Below are 5,471 nucleotides of genomic sequence, written 5' to 3' on the forward strand. Positions count from 1 at the left end.
GCTTACCTCTTTCGCCGAACGGAACATTGCCGATGTGCTGAATCGGGTGCGTAGTGTCATCTCCGGTTTCGACATAACCGGGTCGCTCTGGCTCTCGAAGTTCGAGAAACCATTCTTTGTGGGATGTCATATGGTTTGAGGCTCCAGAGTCAACAAACCATAAGTCCTTCAGATTGAGGGCACTAGTTGAGGTAGAGGCCGACATAGACTTTGCTCTATGTTTCATTATGAACATTCCGCCACGGTCGGAGTTGTATGCGTACATTCCGCCACGATCCTCGTAGTCGGAGTTGTGCCCGTACATTCCGCTATACTCTTCGTAGTTGGAATTGTGCGTGTAATTCGTGAGTTGTCGGCTTGTGGAAGCTGATTCACGCATCTTCTTTCGGCACTCTTCTTCGTGGTGGCCGAGCTTTCCGCAATATCCGCATTCGGTTGCGTTTTGACGGCTCGGGCCGGAGTGGAAGCTCCCCCTTCTTGCGAAGGTTCCTCGTTGGCCTCCGTTTTGCAGCCGAAATTGGGAGTTGTTGTCGTAGGTCGGACCTCGTCCGCCTTGTCCTTGGCTGAATCGGCCTCTCGCTTGTCCGCGTCCTCTTCCTCCATTAGAGTGCCTATAGAGCATGTGGCCTTCCGACTCATTGCTCCTTGTACGCACGTGGTTTTCTTCGACCAATAGCATTGATTGGAGCTCGAAGAAGGAGGGAGATTTCTCCCGTGCTAGAACGGTGGTTCGCATCGCGCCGAACAGTGGTGCGAGGCCGGCGAGGCATATTTGCACCATTTCATCATCATCTATACTTACGCTTATTGAGCCAAGCGAGTCGCAAAGCTCCTTGATCTTCAAGGTGTATGTCGTGATGGACATGTCCCTTTGTTGAATGTTGTTCAACTCTTGGCGGAGTTGAAGCTTCCTCGCGGTCGTGTTGGCGGCGAAAATCTTTCGTAGATTTTCCCACGCTTCGTTCGGCGTCTTGGCTTCTCGAATGTAACCGAGCATGTGGTCGTGAACACATGTCGCCAAACAATACATCACACGGCTTGCGGCTTGCTCCCATGTCGCGTATCCCAGAGCCGCTTCGGCGGGTCGGTCTTCATGTGCTCCTTTGATGTAGCTCCAATAGCCTTGTCCGACAAGGTATTGGTGCATCTTGTACTCCCAAGATGCGAAGTTGTTTCGATCTAACTTCTCGGTAGGGAGAGCGCTCCCCATTTGAGTATTCATTATGTCGATTCTTCTTCTTCTTCTTCTTCTCTCTTCGAATGCGAGCTATATAGCGAAGCTACGATAGCTATGAGCTGGTTCTTGGTCGTCGGCGTAGAGCACAACACACGATCACGATGAGGCGAATGGGCTAGATCGAGCTACCAAATTGCTCTGATACCATGTAAAGAATCAAGAGATGGATTCTTGTGAAGCGGAAGAGATGTGAGTTATGTGTGTGTGTAAGAGAGAGAGAGAGAGAAACATAGAGAATACGCAAGGTAAAGTATATTAGCAAAGGAGAAAGACACAACACTATACAAGGTGGGAGGAGGGTGCTTTATGTAGTCACCCTCTCTCTTCATTAACTACAAGGCTCATGGAGCATGGGGAATGTGAAAGCTCATAAGTTATGTGTCATAGAATATGATTCTATGACTCATACTAAATGCTAGAATACAAAGAGGTGATTTAATGGTGACTCTTGACCGTTGGAGTGTCTATTCACTCTCAAGGTGAGTTCACACACTAGACCAAGTTGAGCTTGATTCTCAACAAATACAAGTGCCTATTTGTGTGACTCTTCATATCAGGAGTCATAACTATTTATTTAGTTATTTTACAAGTTTTATTCTTTTCCTTATATTTTCCAACACTATTTACTATAAAAGGAGGTGGAGTGTATTCACACTTGAGTATCCTAGAGTGCATTCCCACACATAGGAAGTTGAGTTTGATTCTCAACACGCCCCTTCAAAGACAACTTCCAATCGTCGGATGGTTGGTTCGGATTGGTCTTTGGGTTAGCTTTGAGTTGACTCTGGCGTCGAATGGCCGGTTCACTCCTCATGTTGCTCCTTACTCCCCCTCAAGCTCGGCTGGTCAATGGTCGAAAGACCTAGGTTCCTCGTGAACTGCTACAGCTTGTCAACTCCCAGGGCCTTGGTGAAGATGTCGGCCCTCTACAAGTTTGTGTTGATGTGTTGTAGGTCGACAATCTCGGCCAGAACATGTTCTCGGATGAAGTGATAGTGCACTTCGATATGTTTGGTCCAAGCGTGGAAAATTGGGTTTTTGGCTAGGTGGATGTTGTTCATGTTGTTGCAATAAAATCGGATCCTTGATGGGAACGCTCAGATCCTTCAGTATTCTCTAGAGCCAAATAACTTCACATGTGGCTACGGTTGCACCCCTGTATTCAGCTTCGATTCTCGACAATGTGACTATCGGATGTTTCTTACTACTGTATGATATGGCGCCGCTGCCAAGAGAGAAAACAAATCCGGATATCAATCGGTAGTCAACATCGATATACCCTTTGAGTTGAATCGGTGTGTTCGATCTGTAGAGGATGCCGAAATCCATCGTCCCACTCACATAACGTTGTCGAGGAAATCCTCGTGTGTTCGCAAAATGAAGCAGGACCACCAAGGTCCTAGACTGAAAGGATTCGAAGTTTGTACTAGCTTTAACGAAAAAGTATTTAAGATAGCGAGAGATTGAGAGACGAAGATTCTAACTCTAAGACAGATTGAGAGAGAAAGAGTGATTTAACCCTTGATTCCAATTATGAGGGAGAAGATACATCACCAATAGGATAACAAGATTTTTTATTATTGTTTTCTTGATTCAGTACATAGCTTCCCTGATTCTTTTTCCTCCACTCTTTTATAGATGCCCCCATGCTTATGATGCATGCCAGGGTGCAAGACATGCATACAATGCATGTTTGCCACTTGGCGCTCATGCATTACATGTGATGCATGATGTCCATGTCACTCATTGAAGCTTGCATGTATGAGAATTTACATGTGAAGAATATAATGGAAAATACAACTTTTAAAGAAATGGCTTGGCTTAGTGGTAAGTCAATTGTGTTATGTAAGATTGTCCCTCCTTGTGGAGGAGTCGGCCGAAAAGCCGAAACGAGAGTTAGTTGGCCGATATCGACCAAAAAAACGAAATGAGAGTTGGTTGGCCGAAATCGACTAAAAAGCCGAAATGGGATTTGGTCGAATGGAAGTCGGTCAAATAAAAGTTCAGACAAATACACACACACACACACACACACACACACACACACACACACACACACATATATATATATATGTGTGTGAGATAAGTTAGTATATATAGAGAGAGTCATATTAGTTGCATATATATGTGGGATAACACACTGAGAAATAACAGTAAGAGAAGCGCAAAAGTGAACCCTTCTCGGTTTTCTCTTTTCCACGTGATTTTCACACCATTGCCGAAAATCTTCACGACAACGTAACACTTGCTTAGCACAGTCCAAGTGAATGTTTCCTGGTGTCTGCATGAACTGGCTAAGGAGGCCTACTGGGTAACTAAGATCAGGCCGAGTGATGGTGAGATAGATGAGGCTTCCGACTAGTTGAAGATAGTAGGTCGGCTCGCACACATTTGTACTGGAATCGACATCTAGCTGAAGGTTTCGATCGAGAGGGGTAGTGATGGGCTTACACTCTGTCATCCCAAACTTGTAAAGAAGATTGAAAATATAGTGTCGTTGGAAGAACATGATGTCGTCATGTGTTCGGATTACTTCTATTCCTAAGAAGTAATGGAGCTCCTTCATGTCTTTCATTTTGAATCAGTTGGAGAGGAGCTTCTTGATGTGCTCAATATCTACTAAATGCTCTCCTCCTATGACCAAGTCATCCACATAAATGATGATAAATACTTGTCGTCTAGAGTCGCTTCGGATGAATAGAGAGTTGTCGGACTTGGACATGTTGAAACCGATTTGATGACGATATTGGGTTATCTTCGAGTGTCAGGCTCTAGGTGCCTTCCTGAGGCTGTAGAGAGGCTTTTTAAGTCGACATACTGCTAGTGGGTGAGTGCTTGAGTTGACGCCTGGTGGTTGTACCATGTATACTTCCTTATCTAATTCGCCTTGGAGGAAGGCGTTCTTCATGTTCATTTGGTGGAGGTGCCACCCTTTTGTTGCTGCAAGCGCGATCACGGTTCGAATTGTAGTCATCTTTGCCACCAGACAAAGGTCTCTTTGTAATCGACCCCATGTGTTTGAGCAGATACCGTTTTGCCACAACCCGACCCTTGTAGCGATTGACAATGCCATAAGCATTGTGCTTCACCGTAAATATCCATTATCATCCGATTGCCTTGTGATGGGTAATGAGGGAATGAGGTCTTGTGTCTCGTTTTTAGAAAGCGCTTGCATTTCCTCGTTCATCGCTTCGACCCATCACGGGTCCTTTGCATCTTTGGAAAATGTTTTCGGCTCTCAAACTATAGCCACTTTTATCATGAATGCATAATGAAATGCCATGTGGTCATTGTAGCCAATTGGTTGACTACGTTCTTTTCTCTAGTGGAGCGATGTGGTTCTCCTTGTGCCCGCATGATGGGCGCATCTAGTCCACCATACTCACTGTCGGGTGAGTGATCCAATTCGACTTCATTGAGCTCATGTGGTCCACTCAATCTGGTTGAGAGGGGACTTTCCTCTGTTGTGAGCCTTAGTCAATCAACTTCCTCTGGATCGATTATTTCAAAATTGGTTTCGATTGGTTCAGGTGGAGTTGAATCGGTTCTGTACCAGGATGCCGATTCATCGAATACGACATCCCTACTCACTCGAACCTTTTTGTAGAGGGGTTGAAGCACTTATACCCTTTTTGTTCGAGCGAGTACCCCACAAGGATGCATTTCTCTGAATTGGAATCCAACTTTTGCCGCTTTTCATTGGGAATGTGCACGTATGCAATCGAGCCGAATATCTTGATGTGGGATAGGTCCGGTTTCTTACTATAAGACTTCTCATGGGGGGTAACATCAACGATTCATCATATACACGACTGTATTTTCCGCTTCAGCCCAATATGACTTTGGCAGATGTTTCTCGTTCATCATTGCCCTTGCCACCTCAAGTATGTGCCAATTCTTGTGTTCGGCTACTCCATTCTACTGAGGTGTGTGTCAACTGGTAAACTCCCGTCGGATTCCTTCTTGTTGAAGGTCTGTTGTAAAGGCGTTGGAGAAGTACTCTATGTCATTGTCCGATCGAAGGCATCGGACATGCCGACCGGTTGCCTTTTCGACTTCGTTTTTGAACTTTTGGAAGTGTCTGAACAGTTCTCTCTTCTACCGCATAGGGTAGATCTAGGTGTTCTTGGAGAAGTCGTCGATGAATGTCACATAGTATCGGCAACCACCAAATGTTGTCGTTTGGGCTGGTCCCCATACATCTTAATGTACTACATCCAGGATTCCTTTGCTC

The sequence above is a fragment of the Azolla caroliniana genome, unplaced genomic scaffold, assembly GCF_043228905.1.
Source record: "Azolla caroliniana isolate FFs.n. ecotype wild unplaced genomic scaffold, voAzoCaro1.0.p SCAF_1, whole genome shotgun sequence".
NCBI lineage: Eukaryota > Viridiplantae > Streptophyta > Polypodiopsida > Salviniales > Salviniaceae > Azolla > Azolla caroliniana.